Source organism: Heterocephalus glaber, unplaced genomic scaffold, assembly GCF_053883595.1.
Source record: "Heterocephalus glaber isolate CG9 unplaced genomic scaffold, H.glaber_assembly_v1.0 deba00001446, whole genome shotgun sequence".
In the NCBI taxonomy this organism is placed as follows: domain Eukaryota; kingdom Metazoa; phylum Chordata; class Mammalia; order Rodentia; family Bathyergidae; genus Heterocephalus; species Heterocephalus glaber.
The window spans coordinates 213,742-239,575 of NW_028258298.1; the positions used below are offsets into that span (position 1 = coordinate 213,742).

At 38.6% G+C, this 25,834-nt stretch overlaps 1 long non-coding RNA gene and 2 pseudogenes across 1 annotated transcript; 2 read left to right on the forward strand and 1 right to left on the reverse strand.

The window, feature by feature from the left end:
* The first annotated feature begins 455 nt into the window (after positions 1–455).
* LOC101712332 (PWWP domain-containing protein 2A-like) lies at positions 456–4,471 on the forward strand (annotated as a pseudogene).
* A 1,605-nt stretch (positions 4,472–6,076) lies between these two features.
* LOC147827409 (uncharacterized) lies at positions 6,077–11,641 on the forward strand. Its single transcript, XR_015452403.1, has 3 exons — positions 6,077–6,181; positions 9,572–9,842; positions 10,941–11,641. It is a non-coding gene; the product is annotated as an uncharacterized LOC147827409 (long non-coding RNA).
* Positions 11,642–12,792: 1,151 nt separating this feature from the next.
* On the reverse strand, positions 12,793–24,239 carry LOC101717610 (TIP41-like protein pseudogene; annotated as a pseudogene).
* Between the last annotated feature and the right edge of the window lie 1,595 nt (positions 24,240–25,834).

Below are 25,834 nucleotides of genomic sequence, written 5' to 3' on the forward strand. Positions count from 1 at the left end.
CAGAGCTACTGTGATTAAAAACAAACAAACAACTTGATAGTGATTAAAAAAGCGGACTTGAAGATTAATGGAACAGATTAGAATATACAGAAACAACTCCAAACAATCTCGGCTACCTTATCTTTGACAAAGGGGCCAAACACCTCCACTGGAAGAAAGATAGCTTTTTAATAAATGGTGGTTAGAAAACTGGATTTCCCCATGCCAAAGATTAAACCTAGGCCTGTATCTCTCACTCATGCACTAAATTAAAACTGAAATAGATCAAAAACTTAAATATTGAAACAGAAACACTAAATCTATGTTCAACATCACTGATCATTTGTGATGCCAATTAGATCAACACAGAGATTTGATCTCACTCCAGAATGAATATCTATTGTCAAAAAATCAACCAACAAAAAAGGCTGAAGAGGATGTGGGAAAATTTTCTATTGTTGATGGCTGAATGAACTGCTGCAACCACTGTGGAAATTAGTATGGAGATTTCTCAAACAAACAAACAAACAAACAAACAAAAAAACTAGGGGCCGCCACCGCCGCCCCCTCAGCCTGAATCCGAGGAGGGAGAAGCCAGGAAGAAAATGGCGGCCGTGGCTGCAGAGGCGGCAGCGACTGCGGCGTCCCCCGGGGAGCGGGGGGGGGGGGGGGGGGGGCGGCGAAGCAGACCAGGAGATGGAGCCCATCCCCGGCAGCGAGGCGGGCACTGACCCCCTCCAGGTCACCGCCACGGAAGCGTCGGTGCCTGACGGCGAGGCCAAGGGGCAGCAGTCCTCCCCTCATGCCGAGGTGCCGCCGCCGCCGCCAGGGGAGGTGGCCCGCAGCCCCGAGGGGGCGGAGCCGGCGCCCGAGGCTGAGAAGAAGCTGCCAGCGCGGGCAGCGGAGCCAACGGCCGAGGCGCCTCCCCCGGCCCCGCGGCCCGAGCCGCCGCTACCGGCCCCGGAGGAGGGCGAGGAGGCGCCGCGGCCGCAGCCCGCAGCCCTGGCGCTACTGCCGCTAGTGGGCGGGGACTCGGCGGTGTCGCAGCTGATCCGGGCTCTGAGGTGCGGGTCACGCTGGACCACATCATCGAGGACGCGCTCGTCTGGTCGTTCTGCCTAGGAGAGAAGGTCTTCTCGGGGGTCTTCATGGACCTGTCCAAAAGAGACCATAAACGTATGGTGCAATAGCCCTACTTTTGGTGGGAAAATATACAGCCATTCTGGTGAAGCAGTTTGGGCCCCATGGGATCCCTGTGACAGTATTTCCCAAAAGGGAATATAAGGATAAACCGGAAGCCATGCAGCTACCAAGTACTACATTCCAAGAAGGGACAGAAGCCAAGCTTGAGGCGAATGGTGCTGTTCCCACTGATCCTTCTCCTGTCCCTGTCTCGCGTCCTGAGCCGAGTGTGGAGGAAAACCTGTGGACGTCCAAACCACCGCCTCTCTTCCATGCTGGAGCGCCTTACCCTCCTTCTTTGTTTATCAGGGACACCTATAACCAATCAATACCTCAGCTCCCTCCTTGGAAAATAAAGCGGCCCAAGCGAAAAATGTACAGGGAAGAACCCACTTGGATAATGAATGCTATTAAGCTGCAACCCAGGCAAGTCTTGTGTGATAAATGTAAGAACAGTGTGGTTGCTGAGAAAAAGGAAATCAGAAAAGGCAGCAGTGCAAGTGACTCTTCAAAATATGAAGATAAAAAGCAGAGAAATGAAAGTGTGGCTACTGTGAACAAAAAACTGAAAACTGATCCTGAAGTGGATGGGGAAAACCAAAACAAAAGCCCGGGGAAGAAATGCTGTGGTTAAGGTTTCAAGTATTGCTCAGAGTTAGAGGCAGAGTAGTACAAAGATTCTGCTCAGGCAAATACATCAAAAGCTTAGCTAAGCACTAAGAAACTGCCCACAGTAAGAACATGGATCATGCAAAAGCTCGGGAGGTACTGAAAAGTGCCAAAGAAAAGGCCCCAAAAGAAGCAAAGTGAAACCTCTACCTCCAAAAATGCACATTCGAAAGTCCACTTCACACTGCGGTATCAGAATTCTAGCTCAGGTTCCCTCCCTCTCGTGTTCGCTTAAAACCACAGTGGTACAGGAATGAAGAAAATGACTCCTCTCTGAAGACAGGGCTGGAGAAAGTGCGGAGTGGCAAGGTGGCACCCAAGCCCCAGTCTCGCTGCACCTCCACCCACTCAGCAGCACAAAGACATTAGCAGGCTGCGGGTTTCATGGACCTGTATCACAGTGACAGAGCAACAGAGCATCAGGACTGAATAAAATTGGAGGTTTTTAAAGCTGCACTAAGAAGTAAATGTTAAGGCAGTGGTTAAAACCAACAGGCTATAAAGGGGCACTTGCAGATCTTACTAAACTGAAGAAAAGGGATCAGGGCATATTTTATAAGAAATAAACTTGCAATGAATAAGGTGTAAGGTGAGGAGAAAAGTGGTGTGGACGCACAGACAAAAACTCACTTGAATTCATGTATGAAGAATCACTGACAGTAACTTCTTCTGAATGTGAAATTACTGCAGTACTATTCAGACAGGCCTAAGAGGCATGGATGATGCTGAAGTGTTGAATTATTTTTCATACTTAAACTTTGGTTTATGTTAAGCAGTTCAGAAATGAGCAAAGGTATTTTTAACATGGTCTCCCGTGAACGGCAATAGTCTCACAGAGATGGCCAGCGTTTCCTTCAGGTCCCAGCACAGTGACAGGAAACATGATCTTATGTCCTGCTGAGAGGATGGCAAAGTGCCCCAGCCTCCCACAAACAGGATTTGGCTCTTTTCTTTGTTTAATAAAGCAGGGCTGTATTATCTTGAATATATGTTTGCTTGTTAGAACATATTAAGATGTATTTATTTGCCACTAGTATTTAACATTTTGTGCACATTTCCATAACTACATTCTTAACCTTTTATATTTTGACTCCAACTGAATAGGCAGGTGTTGATCTTGGAGTGAAAATGTATACTCCAAAAAGCTAGTTCTTAATTCTACTGAGCTGGAAGAGCTTTCATTATCGTTTCTGTCCTTACTGATGTACCATGTTCGGAAAAGGTGACAGCAGCAGATGTCTGAGGTGGACCTTTCTCCACAGCGAGGCCCTCCTCAGTGCAAGAAACTCTTATAGGTGTCAGGTAGACATGGCCTGGAGACTCATGGCAGGAACAGATCCATAAAGACAGCCTGTACTTTTTGTGCATGGAACAAGAATTCTTAATAGAGACCCTAATTTTTCTTATCTTTGGTAAATACATATGAAAAATCGTGATTTTATTTTTAATGAATGGAGAAAACACAAGAAAACCAGATGGACCTGTTAGTAGTATATATTTAGGGCATTTTATATTTGATGGTGCCCTACTTTTAATAATAAAACTGAAGGTTTTTAATGGTAAATACCAATTTATTTTTTAAACCAGAAAATTTCATATTGATTACTTAAAAAAAAGAAAAAAATGCCAAAAAATGAAAAACCACAAAATTCATTTGGAGCAATACAACAGTTAATGAGCACTTGGCTGAAGTTTTCAGACAGTCTTTGATCTTACTGTATAGGTTTGGAATTATCTGATAACCCTGTACTCAGGATTAACAAGGCTCTGGGTGAGAGTTTCAGAACATTTACTGTACCTGATGACTCTGATGTGTTTTAGAACTCAAGAAGAAAAGGCAAGCAAGCAGCCTTGAGTCTGGTGAGCCTAAAGTACATTATAATTACACTGTAAGTAACTAAAGAAAAGGTTTGAGTGCATTCTAAAATTGTCTTTTTGGAAAACTATATCATGAAGTTTATATATTTTATCAGATCAGAAGAAGTCAGCTCAGGAACTATAGCAGCAGGAAGTTGTAATGCTGGCTTATACTCTAGGGGGCCCCTGCCTTGGCCCAAGGACTGGGGCATGGCTCAGTCTTGTTCCTTCAAATGCCTAACACCAGCAGTACCTTTCAGGCTCACTTCAAGGACTAGGTAACTCCCAAGCAGTGGTGGAATTACACATGGACTGCAGAATGAAATTTTACATTAAGCTTTAGAATTCTTTATTTGTGTAGAGTGATGGAAATAACAGAAATAGTATGAAGGCAAAAGAATTGGGAGAGATGAGGTTTTAAATATCTATTTTTTATCATGGCAAATTCTCACAGGTGTTTGTTACAAACCATATATTCATTTTTAAAAGAATGAAACTTGGTAGTATTTAAAATCTAGACCTACCATGTTGCAATTTTACTTATATTGCTTTTGTTGCTTAATATGTAAGCTTCACTTCATGCTACCTTTTATCTGTACTTCAAATCTTCACAAGACTATTTCATTTTTTAGACTTGAATGACAAAAATTGTTTCTCATCCTAAGTATGCTCAAAGTTAAATGTTGAACAATGTTTGTAACATTTTATCCAATAAAGTCTTTGATTTTTAAAAAAATTATTTATTTAAAATTGTTTTTAAAAAACTAGGACTAGAGGTTCCATTTGACCCACGAAGTCCCCTTCTTGGTATCTTCCCAAGAAAATTAAAAGCATCATACCACAGTGATACATGCACCCACATGTTAATAGCAGCAAAATTTGTTATGGTTAAATCTTGGAAACAGCTCAAATGCCCATCAACTGATGAATGGATAAAAAAGATGTAGTATTTTTATACAATGGAATACCACTCTACTTTAAAGAAGGATAAATGAGACATTCATAGATAAATGGATGTTGAGATCATAATCTTAAGTGAAATTAATTGGACACACATGTTTAAATATCACATTATTTCTCTGTTGTGAAAATCTGAAAGTGTAAACAAGGAGCAAAATGTATAATAGATATTTAGAATAGATATGGATGTTTGTTTATAGATTAGATACAAAAAAAGTGTGCCACTGTTCACTGGAAAGTCTCCTTAATTCCAATACCGCTTCTTAGATATCCAAATGTAGAAGGGCCCATTTGCTGCATATGATTGTATCTTTTAAATTTCTGTTCAATTCTTGTAAAACCAGGCTATCAATGTTATTAATGTCTAGGAAGCTGGAATTCAAATTTTGAAGTTTCAATAATATCAAACATTTCTAGTACTCCTTTGCTTTCAAGTTGACCACCTGGATATGTAATGTAAGTTTACTTCCTATAAAAATGAATGGCAAAATAATGCCCAAAATGCAATTTCTAATTAGAAAAACTCAAGATAGCAATGTCTGTGAATAAATTAGTTAGAATGAGATGACCACTCCTGGTCAATGTAAGTTCTGCTTTACTCTTGGTACTTCTTTTTAGATATCCAGATTTATAATGGTCCATTTGCTGAATAGAGTTTTCTTTGAAATTGCTATTCAATTCTTGTGAATAGCAATCTATCACAGCATTGTAAATGTCTAAGAATATTTCTTTAAAATTTAAATCATCGAACAATTTTCTTCCAGTTTTGTTGTTGGTTGCCTGGATATGAAAGGGAGTTTACTTCCTGTAGTATTGAATGTTTTAATGCTTTCTAAAGTACAGTATCTACTTGGAAAGAATTACACCTGGAATTGTTTATATACAGACCGCATACAAAGAGTAAATGTGCCCTTGGTCACTGAATGCTCTATTTCTCTCTAATAGTGCATTTAAGTGCATTTAAGATATGTAAAGGCCCATTTGTTGAATATGAGATTTTCTTTAAAATTTCTATTTAGCTCTTGTGGAAAGCAGGCTGACACAGCATTATAAATATCTAAGAATCCTCAGTTCAAGTTATGAAGTTTTAATGGCAAACTTTACTCCTCCTGCTTTGTTTTCAAGTTGATTGCCTGGATATGTAATAGGAGTTAACTTTCCACTGAAATCAAAAGCATTATTCTGACTTCAGTAGAGTTTCTAATTACAAAAGACTAGGGCTAGGAATGTTTTGTTATAGACTAGATACAATGTGATGAATATCCACCTCACAACTGGAAGGTGTGGTTTGCAGCAATTCTTTTTAGATATCAAGACACATAAGGGCCAATCAGGTGAATATGAAATTTTAAAATTGCTATTCAGCTCTTGTGAAAAGTTTTATACATGCTCAGGAACCATCAATTCTAATTTTGAGGTTTAACTTATTTCCAATATTTCCCTTTCTGCTTTGTTTTCAGGTGGACTGCATGGACTGTAATAGTGGTTTGTTTCCATAGAAGTGAATGACATGATATTGCCTACAGTTCACCTGGTAATTGCAAATAACTAGATTTCAGAATGTTTATGTATAGAGTATATACAATGTGATGAATATATCCTTGGCCACTGGAGGCTTTGCTTCACTCCAATACTGCTTTTCAAATAAGGGCTCTTTTGCTCACCATGTTTCTTTCAAATTGACACTCAGCTCTTCTGGAAAGCAGGCTATAACAGTGTTGCAAATGTCTAAGAAATCTCAAATTCAGTCTTAAAGTTTAACTGATATAAAACATTTCTCCTCATTTGTTTTCAGGTTGGCTCCTTGAATATGTAAGGATGGTTTTCTTACCTTAGAAGTCAATGGTGTAATTGAGACTAAAGTGGAGTTTCTAATTGAAAAGTATGAGAGGTAGCAATATTTTTATATACACAAGATACAATTAGATGAGCATGTCCTTGGTTGCAAGCACTGCTTCACTGTAATCCTGCTTGTTTAATACCCAGATATATAAAGTCTCATTTAATGTTTCTTTGAAATTGCTATTCAGCTCTGGTAAATAAAAAGATTTCACAGTGCTAAAAATGTCTATGAAACCTTAATTCAAATTTTGAAGTTTAATGATATCAAAGATTTTCCTCCTTCATTGTTTTTAGGTTGGCTGTCTTGATATGTTAATTTACTGCCATAGAAATAAAGGCTAGAACGTAGTAAAATTTCTGTATAATCTATAATGAGATGAATAGGCTCTGGTCATAGAAAATTCTGTTTACTTCAATATTGATTTTTAGATATCCACAATATAAAGGCCCACTGGCAGAATATGAGTATATTTCTTTTTGAAATGGTAATTCAGCTCTTATGAAGAGCAATGCCCTAGTTACTTTTCCATCACTGGGACAAAATACCTGACACCCAAAGTTAAAGGAGGAAAGGTTTATTTTATCTCACAGTTTGTAGAGATTTCAGTTCCTAGTCAGGCGAGTCCAAGGCAGGGCAGCATGGCAGCAGAGCATGGCATATGAGAAACAGTCCATGGTGTGGCAGGCAGAAAAGAAATAACCAGTCTGCCTTCCACTTTTCCCTTTGTATTCTATCCAGGTTAGAAGCCTATTGGTGCTACCCATACTTAGGTGGGGCTTCCCATCACTCACACTCTAAACCAATCAGTAGGGTAATCCATAGTCACACACTCTTCATCTGCATCCACACATCCTAGATCTAGCCACCTTGAAAAACTCCTCCTATTTGAAGTGTTCCTTCTTTTTCGAAGTGTTCCTTCTTTTTTCTGCTTTAATTGTTTGATATAATTTATCAGTTAAAATGTTTATGAGCCTGCTGTTGTCATATAGGTAGGTTTTCAAGCTAGGAATATACTTCCTTTAATAGGTGCTATTAAAATTTTATATTTCCTCCAGAGTTAGTTTCATTAATTTGAGTTCCACCTTCTTAGAAGTTGTCAAATTTATTTCGAAAAAGATTTTTGCAATATGCTTTCTATATCTTTTTAAATTCTGTAAAATCTATGGTAATGTCTCCTAGATCTTGATATTGTAATTTAAAAAATCTATAACTGATATTGTGTAACAGGAAGAAAAGGTCTAAAAGAGCAGGCTAATTGGGAGGGGTAGGGGAAGGGAAAAAACGGAAAAGAAAAAATATGAGAAGAGGAAAAAAATAGAAACAAGGTCTTTGCAAATAGGGAAAGGTGGAGGGGGTGAAGGGAGGGCAGGGGAAGGGGAAAAAAATAAGAACCAAGAAACTCATGTAATGGTACAAGATCCCAATGATGAATATAACTGTATTTTATACCTAAAATGTACCAATAAAGTTAATGGGGGAAAAAAAAAGAAAAAAAGAAAAACTCCTCCTATGACTGTATGAGGCTTTGGGGGACATCTAGATACAAGACATAGCATTCTGCCCCCAGCCCCCACAATACTCAGGCACATCCATTTATGCAAAAAGTATTAAAGTAATCCTTTGAAACAAAATTTATCTAATAGTAATTCCATTTTTTAACAAACTTTTGTGGAGAGTTGGCTAGCTAATGTTTATATATTATGTGCATATCAGCTATGTCTCCTCTTCCTTTATACAATCCTCATTTCTTCAGTCTTCTGTGATCTTCTTGGTAAACTTTCCTTTCTATAAGACTGCATTATTATTGGTGCAAGTTAAAGCATCAAAGTAAGTTAAAGGACCATTACCTTTGCCCATACCTGATATGAGATTATGTCCATAAAATATTAATGAGTATTCACATCTGTCAGCAAACCAGATGTGTTCTGCCAGCCAAGCTCATGAGCTCCTTGCATATTGAATTAACCAACCCTGGAAATAACTCACCATTGGGACTCTTATTGTGAGGGAATAAAAGCTGTCAATGGGTAAGTCATTTTGGTTGGTCTAGAGCACCAATACATCCTAATTGGTACATATTAATTTGTCTAACTTTCAGTAATTTAATATTGTCATTTCCATTTTATTATTGTCATTTCCATGAGAAAGCAGATCAAAGGAAAGTTAAATCTACCTTTCTCAAGATAAAGTTAGAAAAAGTTTGCAAATCTAAGGATAGTGACAACAGTGTTATCACAATTATGTGAGAATGTGTGTTACTGACCATCACTGATTCCCAAAATTCATACCTTATATACACTGACAGGGGATTATCAACATAAAAAAGCAAGGTGGCACTCATTACTACTCTGAAGATAAGGTTCATGAGGCCAGTTATGATCTGCACTATGTAGAGAGGATAAGGAAGTAAAAACAGATTGTGTACCCCCCAAAATTGTGTCCATTCCATCTCTTACCCAAGCATGATGTTCCCCTCATTCTGTGTTCCGATCCAGTTTGATGAACTTCAAGACAGTCTCTTGTCACTTTTTCTCACATAAAGCACTGTGAACAGCTAACTTACCTAATGATCTTTCAGAAAAAAACTGTCTCTGCCTAAATAATATCAGGATTAGAAGGACTTTGTCAAAACTTCCCCTGAGGTGCTTATGTGATACCCATGAAGGAAATGATTGGCGTTAACATGATGTTTCACCCTTTAAAGAATAGGCTAAGGGAAGCTAACAGAGATATAAAGAAATAGCCTGTATTATCAGCAACTCAGAAGGCCGAGGCCATAGGATTGCAAGTTAAAGCCCATCCTCATCAAGATACTGAAATCTCCATACAAAAGCATAAAATTAAAGAGTGTGGGTGTGGAGTTCAACAGTACAGCACCTACCTAGCATGTAAGAGGCCCTGGATTTAATCCCTAATGGTATAATAAATATACATAAACATTTGTTTCCATAATGTAAAGTTAATACTGGACTAAACCAAAGATTAAGTGTCATAGATAGTTTGAGCAATGTTTAAAGGGGCTCAGCAAGTTGCAAAGGGTTTATGAATGATTAATCTTGGATTTATTTGTCTTTCTTTTAGATCAGTAATTTTTAAATTTTTCTCTTACAAAAAGACAACTCAGAAAAATAAATATAAAATCGAGTCAGGCAGAATGCGCTGAATCAGCCCGGTGCAGACAGGCAGGTCTGCAAACGCCATAGCAATGCCCCAAGTTGCATGGAATGCTCCAAATCAGCCTGTGCCCTGGCAGCAATCCACTGGACACCCCCCACCCCGCTCCTCTGTACAGCCACCTGGTTCCACACTACAAAGACAGAGAGGACACCAGACCACCAGACCACTGTACTGGGTAAGTTGGAGTCATCTTCACCTCCCATCAGGACTGGGACTATCTTCAGGGGAAGGGCATCTGGAACCTGCAATACAACTCTGCAGTGTTCAACCTTACAGGAGGACAGGGAGCTCAACTTGGGACTTGCAGCCAACAATCTGCCTGAATCTCATGGGTCTGCAACTAGCTTGCTGAGACTCACTGACTTATATCTGCACACTGCAACCCATGTTGTCTATTGTGACAGCAGAGACATACCCTGAAAGAGGCCCTTTATCTTCATGGTTATTTTTTATTCCCAAAATTAGTTTTATTATTTTGGGTTTTTTTTCTTTTCTTTTCTTTTGCTCCTCTTATCTTTAATTATTTTGCCTACTCTTTGCAAATATTTGTTTTTCTCTCCTTTTTTTTCTTTTCTTCTTTCCTTCTTTCTTTTCTCTTTCCTTTCTCTCACTTACACTCACTCTTTTGCTGTCCCACATTGTTCATCTTACCTTTTTGTCCCTGTTTTAGTCCTCATTCAGAGTTCTTCTTTATTTGCCTATTATTCTCTTTTTCCTTCTCACCTGTGTCCTCTAACCACACTGCTAACCTTCCCCTATCCTTCTTCCCAACTGCCCCTCCCTCCCCAACCCCTTCTAACTCCACATCCCAAAGGGTAAAGTTGTTATTGAAGGACCCTTGTTAGCAAGACAGACTCCATATTGCTGCTTGACCCACCTGCCTGCTCTTTAGATGAACTCAGAAGGAGGAAGCTTAGAAACCTCCTCCCCTTAGAGAGTCTCTTAGAAACAACAATTAATGAACTATTGTTTTACAAATGTTCTAACAGCAGGACATTCCGCTTCTGTACCTTTCGCTTGCTTTACTAGTTCTATCCCATAGGGGGGCCTAGAAACTGTTGGCCTCAAAGGTGTATAAAACATGTTTGTCAACCCCTAGCTGAGGGTCAAGTCCAACGCTCAGCTCAGGTCCCGGCTGGTAATAAACTCCTGTGTGGATTTAATATCGGTCTCTGGTTGGTTCTCTCTCACTGGGTACAACATTCTTGGAGGCTCCAGTGAGATAGCCAGCTGCTCTAGAGCTTATTATCTTGGAGCCTTTGTTTCTTTTTAGGAGAGACCAGGATTGGACATTGGTGGTGTTTGGCCCCTCTGGACTCCAGTCTGGAGAAGGAGAGGTCACCCTGATGGTATTCTGGGGCTCCAGGTAGACTGATCCCAGTCGGGCCCTATCGTCAATCAACCGACCTGCAGGAGTTTATTGGAAAACCCTCTAGAGGTAAGAATCGAATGATTCTTAGTGCACTATGGGTAGGTAGGAGGAAGCCAGATGTGGCACAGGTTCCCCTATCTAGAGTCTCTTCATGACAGCAAGCAGACTCAACTGGGTCAGAGCCCTCAGAAGAGTGACTCCCTGGGTGGGGTCCGAATCCATTTGGCCCCAGAGGTTTTACTTGGCCAAAGTTTGTCTTTGTCTGTTTATTGTTGTCTGTCTGCTTGGTCTGTGTGCCTTTTGCATTTTCACAGGCTAAAATTATGGGTTCCTCACAGTCCACAGAAGGAACTCCACTTGATTGTGTTTTGAATAACTTCAAAAAAATTTATTCCACAGACAGAGAAGATAAATATGGTATGAAATTTTCCAAAGGCAAATTGCAAACTCTGGGTCAATCAGAATGGCCAAGTTTTGGAGTCAGTTGGCCCCCGGTGGGAATTTATTCTGTGCACGTTGCTTGCAAGATTTGAAATGTGGTCACGGGAGTTGGGGCCCCACAGGTCCCAATCGACCTTTGCCACTCGATTGGAATAGGACTATGGTCCATCAGCCCTGTCTTCCTCCTCCCTTGTTCCTTTAAAACAGATAGAGCCTGGGGGAGGATTGATTTATGTCCCTTTTAAAACTAGTGATCTTTACAATTGGAAACATCAAAATCCCCCCTTCTCTAAAAAATCTCAGGCATTAATCTCTTCTTGAGTCTGTTTTTCATACCCATCAGCCAACCTGGGATGATTGCCACAGCTTTTACAGATCCTATTCACCACTGAGGAATGGGACCGTATTTATCAACAGACAGTCAAAGAGGCCCTGGGGCCAAACCCTGGCTTCATTCCCAGAACTCCAGGACATTTGGCCAAGGCTGAAACAGTAGTTCTGTCATGACACCCCGAATGGGACCCCAATGATGATGACAGTAAGAGGAGGCTGGGGACCTACCACCAGCACTTATTAGGGGGACTCTGAGCAGCGGCCAGAAAGCCCACTAATTTGAGTAAGGTAAGTGAGGTTTGCCAGGGGAAAAAACAGAGTCTCTGGCTGCATTTTTGGAGAGACTCTTGGAAGCCTATAGAGTTTTCACTGCTATTGACCCAGAGGTGCCCAAAAGTGCAGGAGCTTTAAATCTGGCCTTTGTTTCCCAGTCAGCCCCAGGCATTAAAAAAAATTACAGAAATTAGAGGGATTGAGGAAAAGAATAAGACTGAACTCCTGAGCATAGCCCAGAAAGTTCATGATAACCATGATGCCCCCCTGAGGAAGTCCTAGACAATAAACTGGGGAAAGTCACTATTGCTGCACTCCAGACACAAGAGACAGTCCCTCTGGACAGAAAAAGAGAAAGCTACCTTTTTGGCTTTAGAAAAAGCCTTAGTGTCAGCACCAGACCTGGCCCTACCTGATGTCACCAAGACCTTTCAGTTGTTTGTGGCTGAACAAGGGGGCTTATCCAAAGGAGTGCTAGTTCAGGCATTAGGGCCTTGAAACAGACCTGTGGCCTACTGTCTAAAAGACTTGATCCTGTGGCAAGTGGATGGTCTACCTGTTTGAAGGTAGTTGCAGCCACCGCCCTCCTGGTCAAAGAGACAGATAAGCTCAGCCTGGGATGGGACCTGGTCATCACTGCACCCCATGCGGTGGAAACATTGCTGAGAGGAGCCGCAGAACAATTGCTCTCCAATGCCTGCCTGACTCAGTACCAGGCCCTGTTGCTGGATGCACCATGCATCAAATTCACCTGAGAGACTGCCCTTAATCCAGCCACCTTACTCCTGGACACTGACTCATACACGTGCCCCTCCATAACTGTCTGGACACTCTGACAACTTCCACCACCAACAGCCCAGATCTGACTGACGTTCCCCTGCAAAGCCCAGATGAGACCTTCTTCACCAATGGAAACAGCTTTGTGGAAGACTGAGTCAGGTATGCGGGGGTGGCCATAGTCAGTCCAGAAAAACAGGTACACTGGACACAGGCATTAAGCCAAAAACTTCAATGCAGAGGGCTGAACTAATAGCCTTAACTCAAACCCTGTTAGGTCTAGACAAGGCTGTAAACATCTACACTGACAGCTGGTATGCATTCACCACTGGCCATGTGCATGGTGACATCTACAGGCAGAGAGGCCTATTGACATCAGAAGGGAAAACTATTAAAAATAAAGAAGAAATTTTAGCCTTATTGGAGGCAATTTGGGAACCCAGGGCATTGGCCATTATTTATTGTAAAAGCCACCAAAAAAGGAAACAGCTTTGAGGCCCATGGTAACTGAGAGGCTGATGATGTGGCCCGAAGGGTGGCCAAAGAACCAATGGGGCCAATAGACATTCTGCCTGTCTGGACCTTTGGCTACCTGCCAGAAAAGCCCACATATACCCTGGAAGAGGAAGAGGAGAATCAAAAGCAAGGGGGTACAAAATTGGACTCGGGCTGGTGGAAAGGGACAAAGGAATGAATTTGTCTCCCCCTAGCCCTAGGGTGACTTGTTCATCAGTTACATCACTTAACTCACCTGGGAGAATCAAAGTTAAAAAGACTAATGAGATTTAAGTTTTCAATCCCAGGACTGACCTCTATGGTCCAGGACATCAGTTCCAGGTGTCAGGTGTATACACAGTTAAACTCCAAGGCAAGACCAAAAAAACAAAGGTAATTGACTATGGGGAAGAGAGCCAGGGGAACATTGGGAACTTGATTTCACAGAAATAAAATCCAGCAATAGGTTCAAATATTTACTGGTATTGGTTGACACCTACTCAGGTTGGGTAAAAGCTTTCCACACTTGTGGAAAATCAGCCAACATAGTAACTAAGGTTTTGTTCCAGGAGATAGGTCCCCGATTTGGCATCCCTCATTACCTGGGGTCTGACAATGGGCCTGCCTTCACAGCACAGATATCCAAATTGTTGGCAAAGGCACTACATATCAATTGGAAGTTACACTGTGTGTATCACCCACAAAGTTCAGGGCAAATAAAAAGGATGGATAGGACCCTGAAAAAAACCCCTGACTAAATATGTTCTAAAAACTGGTGGTAGTGTTGTGCCCAGATAGTGAAGTCCCCAAAGACCACCAAGGAGCCGATTCCGATGTAAACACATGAGGGCCGTTTATTCAAGCTCAAGCAGGGGCACTCAACCATCACCGATGCAGCAGATCAGGATTGAGAGCCCCGAATTCCAAATCAGCAGGGTTTTTATTGTGGCTACCACAAGGTTTTGGGATGTTCCATTTAGCAGTTACCTGATTGGTTGATATTTAGCAAGCATGGGGGCTTGAGGGGTGGCTACATGTAGAGTTTATGGGAAAAAGGAACAATCAGCACATTGACAGAATGTTCTATAGATAATGGGCCCAGAAGCATCTGTTTTCTGGGCAGACAGAGGATTAAGTTAGGAGCTGTGTCTTTTTTTTTTTATCTATTGTCCCACAGCAAGGACATTTTATCATTATTTTATGGGCACAAAGGAGACTAGGGGAATAGTTGACTTCAGTGAAGTGGAATTCATGTCAAGGCCACTGCACTGTTTTATTTTAAGATGGAGTCAAACTTTAAAATGGAGTTAGTTAGGTCTCACAGTAGGTAGCCCAATCTGCTTCCTCTAGCCTTGTTAAGAGTTAGATGTACCCTATATGTGACAAGTTTACCCCTTTTGAAATCCTGTATGGGAGGCCGCCACCACTCCTCCCTAAGTTAAACCTTGAACAGATAACAGAGAGTTCTTGTGTCTCTTTACTTCAGTCTCTTCAAATCTTACAGATTCTTCAGAGTGAGATCCAGGCTGCAAAACTACAGGCTTGAGAAAAAAAACCTTTGTGACATTCCAGCCCCACAGTTTCAAGCCAGGAGACCTGGTCCTGATATACTTGGTTTGCTTGTACTGAGGACTTGACTAAATACACTCCCAAATCAGTCTTGGCTACCCAATCTGCCACTTTATTTTGTGTCATCATGTATGTTGTTCCACAAGTCTTGTATTATAATAAAAAAGGGGGCCATAAACATCTGGGATCAACAACTGAACACTATAGGAGTAAATGGGCTGGCCCCGTTTTAGTGCCAATTCTGGTAGGATTAGGAATAACTGGGTCAGTGGCTATTGGAACTTCCTCCCTGATCCTTCAGGACACAAATTTTAAAGCCCTAAGCCACCAAGTAGCCAGAGATTTGGGTCACTGAAAGACTTGATCTTCAGATTTAAAAAAACAGGTTGATTCCCTAGCTGAGATGGTCCTGCAAAATCAAAGGGGACTTGACCTCCTGTTCATAAAACAAGGAGGGTTATATGTAGCCCTAGGAAAAAAAACCCTGTTGCTTCTATGCTAATGGTTAACTACCCTAGTTTTTGCTGTAACAGGCCCCCTAGTTATCTTCTGCTTTTGCTCATGAGACCTAGCATTATAAAAGCTCTGACTAAATATGTTAGACGGAGGGTTGATACAGTTAAACTGATGTTGTTGAGACAAAATTATGAGATTTTAAAAGACGTTTAAAAAAAATTCAAAGAGTAAATGCAGGAATCAAAGATTTGATTAATTTACAAGAACCAGTGGGGAATGAAGGACCCTTGTTAGCAAGACAGACTCCATATTGCTGCTTGAGCCACCTGCCTGCCCTTTAGATGAACTCAGAAGGAGGAAGCTTAGAAACCTCCACCCTTTAGAGAGTCTCTTAGAAACAACAATTAATGAACTATTGTTTTACAAATATTCTAACAGCAGGACATTCCGCTTCTGTACCTTTCACTTGCTTTACTAGTTCTATCCCATAGGGGGGCCTAGAAACTGTTGGCCTCAAAGGTGTATAAAACATGTTTGTCGGGCCTGGGATTTAGCTCAGTGGTTTCAACGCCTGCTGCACAAGCGCAAGGACCCGAGTTCAATCTCCGGTACCAAAAAAATAAATAAATAAAAATAAAACATGTTTGTCAACCCCTAGTCGAGGCTCAAGTCCGATGCTCGGCTCAGGTCCCAGCTGGTAATAAACTCCTGTGTGGATTTAATATCGGTCTCTTGTTGGTTCTCTCGCACTGGGTACAACAGTTATATTGAAGACTCTATTCACTATACGTTGGGTTGGTCCTCGATCTTGATTTAATTCACACAGCTAAAGGTGACAGATTAATAACTACCACAAAATGTCATTTTCAAAGTTGTACTTGATGCAATGTTGTTGCTGATTGTATCACTTGGGCTAAGGTGTTGGTATTGATCTAGTCAATGAACTTTCCTAGTATAAGAAAAATGAGATGGCCTTAGAGTCATTAGAGACTCAAAACTTAAGACCAACTATATCTGGAAGACACGTCTGAGAAGCAATTATTCTATAAGGGTTCTAATTACAAGTAACAAAGATACCTACAATAAGCAATATTAAACTATTAACCCAGGAGTTAAACCAAGGACAGTACCAAAAACAAAAATGAGAAGACATTTAAGCAAGGCACAAACTTAGACTTCCACCCCGTCAAGGGTAAATCCTGGGGGAAATGAGATGGAAAAGTTCCATAACCAACCACCTGGATAACCTGAACTGATAGCACAGGAAGTAACAAAACAGATAAATGAGGCTCTAGAAAAATTCAAAGCAGAAATAATCTCACAGATATCTGCAGAGATGGTGAGCAGAGTGAAAGACATGATTAGAGGATCTAGAACAGAAACAGATAAAAAAAATAGATGAGCTCAGAAACATGCTGGAAGCCATGAATGCCCAGCATAAGAAAGAAATGGAAACCATGATCACCCAACATAAGAAAGAAATGGAATCCATGAAACAGATTCAAACAGATATTCAGGAGATCAAAAACTCCACTGAAATTATCCACAGCAGATTAAGGGAATCTGAAAATAGAATATAAGATATAGAAAACAGGATTGCTGTTAAAGACCATGAAAACAGATTTCTTAAAAATAGTAAGGGACCATGAGAAATCAATCCAACAGCTGCTAGACAGTGCAAAAAAGAATAATACAAGACTCATAGGAGTCCATGAGAAAACAGAAGAAAGCACAATTGACATAAAAAACTGTTCACAGAATAGTGGAAAACTTTCCAGACAGAGGTAGAGAATTGGACACACAGATAAGTGAGATATAGAACTCCAACTAGCCATGATCAAAAAAAATCTACATCTAGACATATAATAGTCAGGATCCCAGAAACCCAACAGAAAAACAAAATCCTACAAGCACTTAGAGAAAAGAAGCAAATCACCTACAAAGGAAAGCCCATCAGAATCACAGTAGACTTTTCAACACAAAGCCTCAAATCAAGGCAAGCCTGGAGCGAAGTTTTTGAAGCCCTAAAAGAAAATAACTTCCAACCTAGACTGTTGTATCCTGCAAAATTATCTTTCAAAATTGATGGGGAAATTAGATACTTCCATGACAAAGAACACCTGAGAAATTTCATGAACACCAAACCAGCACTACAAGCAATTCTAAACAATATCCTAGAAAAAAGCAATGAAGGCCAAAACTCCATGAGGTCCAACAGAGGGAAGCCACCAGGCAAGGTAAGACATTAAAGGGAAAGTGGGAAATATAAGAAATAAAAGAGCCAACAAAAGCAAAACATCATGACAAGATAAATCAATATATATGAATTATAACCCTCAATGTTAATAGCCTCCATTCACCAATCAAAAGAAATAGACTGGCAGAATGGATTAAAAAGGAAAATCCAACAATATGCTCTATATAAGAAACATAACTAACTCAAAAAGAAACTCATGGACTGAAGGTAAAAGGGTGGAAAACAGTTCTCCACACCACAGGAACCCAGAAGAAAGCAGGGGTAGCAATCTTATTTGCAGACAAAGTAGATTTCATACCAAAACTAATTAAGAGAGATAAAGATGGTCACTACATCCTTGTGAAGGGAACAATTCCAGAGGAAGAGATGACAATCCTAAATATATATGCACCAAATATGAATGTCCCCAACTATATAAAACAAATATTAATAGACATGAAAAACCAAGAAAACACTAACACAATTGTAGTGGGGGACCTCAATACCCCACTATCACAAATAGACAGATCATCTGGACAAAACGTTAACAAGGAAATTCTAGAACTGAACCAAGCTATTGAACAAATGGACTTAATAGATGTTTACAGAGTGTTCCACACCATAAAATTGGAATACACATTCTTTTCAGCTGCACACAGGTCATTCTCCAGAATAGACCACATGCTAGCTCATAGGACCTAAGTAAATGTAAAAGAATAGAAGTTACCCCCTGTATATTATCAGACCACAATGCAATAAAATTAGAGATCAATAACATAAGAAATTGTAGAACCCCAACAAACACATGCAAACTGAATAACACCCTCTTGAACAACCAATGGGTCACAGAAGTAATTAAAGGAGAAATTAAACAGTTTCTACAAGTAAATGAAAATGAGAGTACAACATACAGGAATCTATGGGACACAATGAAAGCAGTTCTACATGAGAAATTCATAGCAGTGAATGCCCATATTAGTAAATCAGACAAAACTCAGATTAAAACCTAATGCAGAAACTCAAGTTCCTAGAAAAAGAATAGCATAATGAATCCAAAGCTCATACAAGAGAGGAAATTATAAGATCAGGGCAGAAATCAATGCAATGGAGACTAAGAGAACAATACAAAAAATCAATGAATCAAAGAGTTGGTTTTTTGAAAAAATAAATAAAATTGATAAACCTTTAGCCAACCTTATCAAAAAAGGAAAGAAAAGGCACAAATACATGCAATTAAGAATGAAAAAGGTGAAGTCACAACAGATCCAACAGAAATCCAGAGGATCATCAATACCTACTTGAGAACCTCTACTCCAATAACATGGAAAACACAGAAGAAATGGGCAGGTTCCTAGATACATATGAATTGTAAAGTTAAATGAAGAAGATATAGGAATTCTAAACACCAATTACAATGAATGAAATTGAAAATGTAATAAAATATTTACCAACAAAGAGAAGCCCAGGTCTGGATGACTTCAGTGCTGAATTTTACAAGACATTTAAAGAAGAACTAATGCCATTATTCTTTAAACTCATCAAGGAAATTGAAAGGGAAGCAATACTTCCAAATTCAATCCTGGAAGCAAGTGTTACTTTGATTCTAAAACCAGGGAAAGACCCAACCCAAAAAGAGAACTACAGGCCAATCTCCCTAATGAACATAGATGCAAAACTCCTCAACAAGATACTGGTAAACACAATACAGAGGGTCATAAGGAAAATTATACACCCTGACCAAGTCAGATCTATCCCAGGGATGCAAGGATGGTTCAAAATTCGTAAATCAATAAGTGTAAAACACCATATTAACAGAGTCAATGACAAAAAGGATATGATCATCTCATTACATGCAGAAAAAGCATTTGACAAAATCCAGCACCCATTCATGATAAAACCCCTACAGAAAATTGGAAAAGAAGGTCTTTTTCTTAACCTGATTAAGGCTATCTATGAAAAACCAGCAGGCAACATCATAATAAATGGTCAAAAACTGAAATCTTTCACTATAAAATCAGGAAAAAGACAAGGATGCCCACTATCACCACTCCTGTTCAATTTAGTTCTGGAAACATTAACCATAGCAATTAGAAAAGAAAAAGAAATAAAAGGAATAAAGATAGGAAAAGAAGAAGTTAAACTGTCATTATTTGCTGATGATATGATACTTTACATAGAAGACCCAAAAAACTCTACCAAAAGACTTCTAGACTTAATTGACAGCTTCAGTAGAGTAGCTGGATACAAAGTCAACACTCAAAACACAATAGCCTTCTTGTACACAAATAACAGACTCACTGAGAAAGAAATTAGGGAAACAATTCCTTTTACAATAGCATCTAAAAAATGAAATATCTAGGAATCAATCTAAGAAAGGAAGCAAAATACCTACACACTGAAAACTACAGCACTCTGAAAAAAGAGATCAAAGAGGGTATAAGAAAATGGAAAGACATCCCTCGCTCCTGGGTAGGAAGAACCAATATAGTGAAAATGGTCATTCTTCCAAAAGTACTATATAGATTTAATGCAATGCCAATTGAAATTCCAACAATATACTTCACAGAACTAGAGAAAACAATGCAAAATTTCATTTGGAACCATAAGAGACCTAGAATAGCTAAAGCAATTCTAAGCAACAGAGACATGGCTGGGGGTATCACAATCCCCAACTTGAAACTATACTACAAATCTACTGTGATAAAATCAGCATGGTACTGGCAAAGGAACAGACCTGAGGATCAGTGGAACAGATTAGAAAATGCAGAAACAACTCCAGACATGCTCAGCCACCTCATCTTTGACAAAGGAGCCAATCACCATCATTGGAGAAAAGATAGCCTATTTAATTAACGGTGTTGGAAAAACTGGATTTCAACCTGCCAAAGATTGAAACTAGACCCATACCTATCACCATGCACTAAACTAAGATCCAAGTGGGTAAAAGATATAAATATAAAGACAGAAACACTAGCAGAAAGAATCAACAACTGGGATCTCATCTTATTAAAAAGCTTCTGCACTGCAAAAGAAACCACCAACAGAGCTAATAGACAACCTACAATATGGGAAAAAAATTTTAGCAGCTGTACCTCAGACAAAGGACTACTGTCTAGAATATATAGAGAATTGAAAAAAAATCAGACCCCCGCAAAATTCAAAGATCCAATTCAAAAATGGGCATCTGAAATGAACAGACATTTCTCAGACAAGGAAGTAAAAGCAGCATACAAATATATGAAAAAATGATCAACATCACAGGTCATTTGAGAGATGCAGATGAAAACAACACTGAGATTCCACCTCACCCAGGAAAGAATGGCTGCTATCAAGAAATCAAAAAATAACAAATACTGGCAGGGTTGTGGGGAGAAAGGAACCCTTCTCCATTGTTGGTGGGAGTGCAGACTGGTGCAACCACTGTGGAAGTCAGTATGGAAATACCTCAAAGAACTAGGACTAGAGGTCCCATTTGACCCAGCTATTCCCCTGCTGGGTATCTTCCCAAAAGAATTAAAAGAATCACACCACAGAGATATATGTCCACCCATGTTCATAGCAGCACAGTTTGTAATAGCTAAAGCTTGGAAGCAGCCCAAGTGCCCATCAACTGGAAACTGGATAAAGAAAATGTGTTTTTTTATAACACGGAGTACTACTTAGCCATAACGAATGAAAAACTAGAGTCATTTATAGCTAAATGGATGCATATCAAGGCTCCAAATAGTTTCACTAGTGTTAGAAACTGATAGTGTTAATAAGGATTAAAAAGATTAAAAGGAATAATTGATAATTTGAAATAGGAAAAAAGGTCCAAAGATGAAGGAGTGAAGGGAGGGGAAGGGAAAAGGAAAAGAAGGAAAGGAAAATCTATGAGAAAAGAAAAAAAAAAACACGGAAATGAAATCTATGTAAATATGGAAGGGCAGAGGGGGTGAAGGGTGCACAGGTAATGGGGAAAAACAAATAAGAACCAAGATATATCATGTACAGGTACAAACACCCAATGATAAATGTAAAAGAATTGTATACCTAAAATGTACCAATAAAAGAACTGAAAAATAAAAATAAATAAATAAATAAATAAATATGAAATGGTATATATGTTGAACTTAGCAATGGCCAAATATACATTTTCTTTTTAGTTCCCACAGAAATAAACTAATGGAAGTTTTAGAAGCATACTCATTCTAACCACCATTAAAAAAAAAAAAAAAGAAACAAAAACGGTCAATTCTTTTAATTCTCCACAGTTTTTAACAATGAATTCTCAAGTTCTCTAAAACTACTCAGGTTATCAAGACATCTAAATCAACAAATTTTTAAAAAACATATATTCTCTCATGAATATACTGTTGCTCATAATTATGAACTAATGAATATTCCTACAACTTTTCATTACTTATAATTTGCATGAAGTCTATTCTGTTTAAATCTGCATGGAAAATAAAACAGAAAGCTGAGTAATATATATATTCCTAAGAGAAAACACTAAATACAGTATATTTAATACACACTGCACAACAAATCCTGATTTCCTATACCTTGGAGATAATGCAAAAGGCAGACAAACACAAAAACTATTTGTGACCAAATTTAGCTAGTAAGGTATACCATACCTATTTGGCTCACAGTATTATACCAAAGTTTGGGCAAGAATGAATATTCACAAGTATTTTTTCATTAAAATTTATCTTCTTCAAACTAACACCTTAAAAGCTTTGTTAATGCTTTCAATTAAATGTTCTTAATGGTTTTTTCATCACACAGAAATATGTGCAATTATTTCAAGCCAAATAAAAGTGTTTTTTTTCTTTCCATTCAATAAAAAATCATTTTAAAAAATCTACTTCAAGTAACTTTTTACTTGGTACTTATATAATTTTCCACTTTATAAAGAATATCTAGAAAGGCAGAAAAGAATACAAAATGTTTAAAGGGCCACCCCAAAATAACTAAGTGGATTTGAAATTTCTTTTGTACACTTTATGTGCTGCCCCAGGCAGTGTGAAGAGCACCTCCAGATGGAGGAGAGCTCTGACATCCAGGTAAAGCATGCTCATAAGTTTTTATGCACACAAGGGCTTGTGTTCACCAAAACGCTAGATTTTTCTGGTTCTATATCTAAAACTTCCTTTAAATTTCAAAGCTAATTTAAAATTAGAAGGAAAATACATTTTAAAAATTTTATTGGTGAAGATTGTTAAACTATGAGATTGATTTCTTAGGTGACAAGTCAGAACTCTCTAGAAGTGTGACTAGATGTCAGAAAGCCCAAAGTGAAGAGCCATTGCATCAATAGGCATGATCAGGAATCCTATGAAAGTCTCAAGGCACTGGGATTCAAAGATTTAAAATTAACTTCTTCTGGGTAAGAGATGTTGTTTCATGGTGGATGCAGATTCTGTTTGCTGCTCATAAGACATACATCATTCTGATGCAGACCCACTTTGTAATCATCTTGAAGTACAAATTTATCTCCAGAACATATGAATATGTAGTATAAATTTGAAGACAATAGAAACAGCAGGTAAGTGAAACCTGCCTGTAACAATCTTTTATTTTTTTCCTTTAAGGCTGCAGAAAACCTGCTCACAAACAAAGCAATTAATTCTCATAATAAAAATATCCCCCTACAAATAGCCAAGGTGTTCAGTCAGATTCCTCAATGAGTATATATTGTATCACATCCTATTCCACAGGTATGCTTTCTTTCTTTCTTTCTTTCTTTTTTTTTTTTGGTACTGGGGATCGAACTTGGGTCCTTGAGCTTGCACAGCAGGTGGTGAAACCACTGAGCTAAATCCCCAGCCAGGTATGCTTTCTTGTGAGTCTGCAAGGTCAGGATCAAATTTTTCTGGCGATACTAGCTTTTCACAAACTGCCTCATTAAATGGTAAATGCTGTGATATTTTATTCAGTTCTGAGAAGAAGGAAGGTGGAACATGCATTAAATCAGCAATCTTGCTCTCTTGTGAAGTATATTCGCATAACATATAGATCTTGCCAGCCTCATGGTAAATCCTTGTGTTGTCCATTCTGATAAACACCCTATCAATCCTCAAGAAAAACTATAACATCAGAAAAAAGCTAGAAGGCATTACTCTAATTTTCACAATCAGGCTTGAAACTCCATGATCATAAAGTTCATCCTCAAACAGGAGAACTTTTTCAAAAAATTTAATCTGTTCTCTGGCTTTCAGTTTCTCTGTATCTATGTGATCTGCTATAGGTACATTCTTTAATTTAAGAGATTCTCCAAGTAATGTTCCTTCCTAATCTGTTGAAATAGGTCCAATTATATGGTTTATCAACCTCTTTAGAGTGTCCACCTTCTGTCCTACTTTCCTACCACTCTTCATCACAACCTACTTTAAACATTCCTTGGTAGTTGTTTATGCATTTTAATGCATCTCTAGCATTGAACTCAATCCCAAAGTCAGAACCATGCTACATTCTTAAAACAGTTGTCTCCAAACATCATTTCTGGGAGAGATGGTATATGCAATTCAGCCGCTAACTTCTCCACATCCACTGACTTCATAATGTGGGTCTTGGCAGCTGTCACTTCCACACCCGAAGAAGTTTTAGTGCGTGCTCTGGAAGCCATGGATCATCATGGTCAAGGTGTGAGCGAGCTGCCGGTGTGGTAGCATGACGGTGAGCACCAGTCCCTCCACCTAGTTGGGGCTCCACTCCCTCTCCTTCTGAGCCATTACCATGCCCCACCCACCCAGGCCCCGGTGTGTTTGGTTTTTAAGCACTATATTCCACAAAGCCTTAATAAAAACTCTATCATACTTATAGGTCATTTAATATAAAGCATATAAAGTATTTGAATCATGTAAAACAAAGAATTTATAAAATGAATCTGATTGATATATTTAGAGTTAGAGCTAACAAGTCAGAAAAAATATATATATAGAGAAAATGATAAATGAGGAAGATAAAATTCTAATCAAAGTGTGCCATCTATTCATATGTGAACATCTATACTTATCTCCTCTGAAATACTTCATTATACCTATATTTGTATTTACAGGGTCATTTAGATCAAAATTAGAAAATTTCATAAATCATGTTCTCATAACCGTACTGTTTCCTTTTGAGAGAGATTTTAATTTAGGGATTAAAAATGTGCAGAACACACTGTTCCCCTCTTAAAATTTTAAATTCATGGTAGTCATGGGTGTACAAGAATGTGAACATATTTAATGTGAAAAACTGTACACTTTTTAAAGAGTTAAAATGATAAATTTTATGTTGTATATGTTTTATCACAATAGAAGTATTGTCTTTATAAATGGTAACTTAGGCCAATGACTTATACTTTTATATTTACCAAAATATATCAACTAATATTTGGCATATAAGCTGATCTTGATAGAGAAAGAACTACTATGTTCATAAGCATGTGGGAGTTAATTTCATCACTTAATACAATGTGAATATATGATGTGCATGTAAGCCTCTGAAAAGATCTAGGTAGGCAACCTTGAGTCACCTTGAAGGCTCTGAATAGAAAAACAAAAAAACAAATGGGGTTTTAACACTAGTTTTTCATAACCTCAGAAAATTCTACTACCACTAAAATATGAAGCTTTAGTTAAAAAAAATTCCTCTGAAATACTTATAAAATTAATATGAGATTTTTGAATCCCCATTGGCCAATTCATTATTTATATGGCCTACCCAAAATAGTCTTCAGTTCTTTTTTTTTTTTTTTTGTACCAGGGATCAAACTCGGGACCTTGTGTTTGTGAAGCAGGTGGTGGCACCACTGAGCTAAATCCCCGGCCCAAAAAACTGTCTTCATAATTTATATAAAATGGTCATCACATTAGTAAGCAAGTTATTACATAAAACACACAAAAATTGTTTCCAAATGTAAAATGTCTTAACATTCAAGTTCTTGATCTTGGCATTAGTAAATTGTGTGCTTTATCCCAAATGATTCACATCATTTTACAAAAAGAAGAGGCTGCTAAGTATTCACATATATCTTTCTGGAAAAAGAGATTTCTTCACAGAAATATTAGCTTTCTTCAGTTAACTTGGTCACTGTGTTTCTTAATTCAAATCAACTGTACAGACTGGATTTGTTCTTTTTATGTCTATAATTTTTTTAAACTATTGCTTGTCAAATTTCTAAAGTTTTAGAGTGCTGACTACAAAATACATAAGATTAAACTTGACAATAATCTCTAGAAAAACT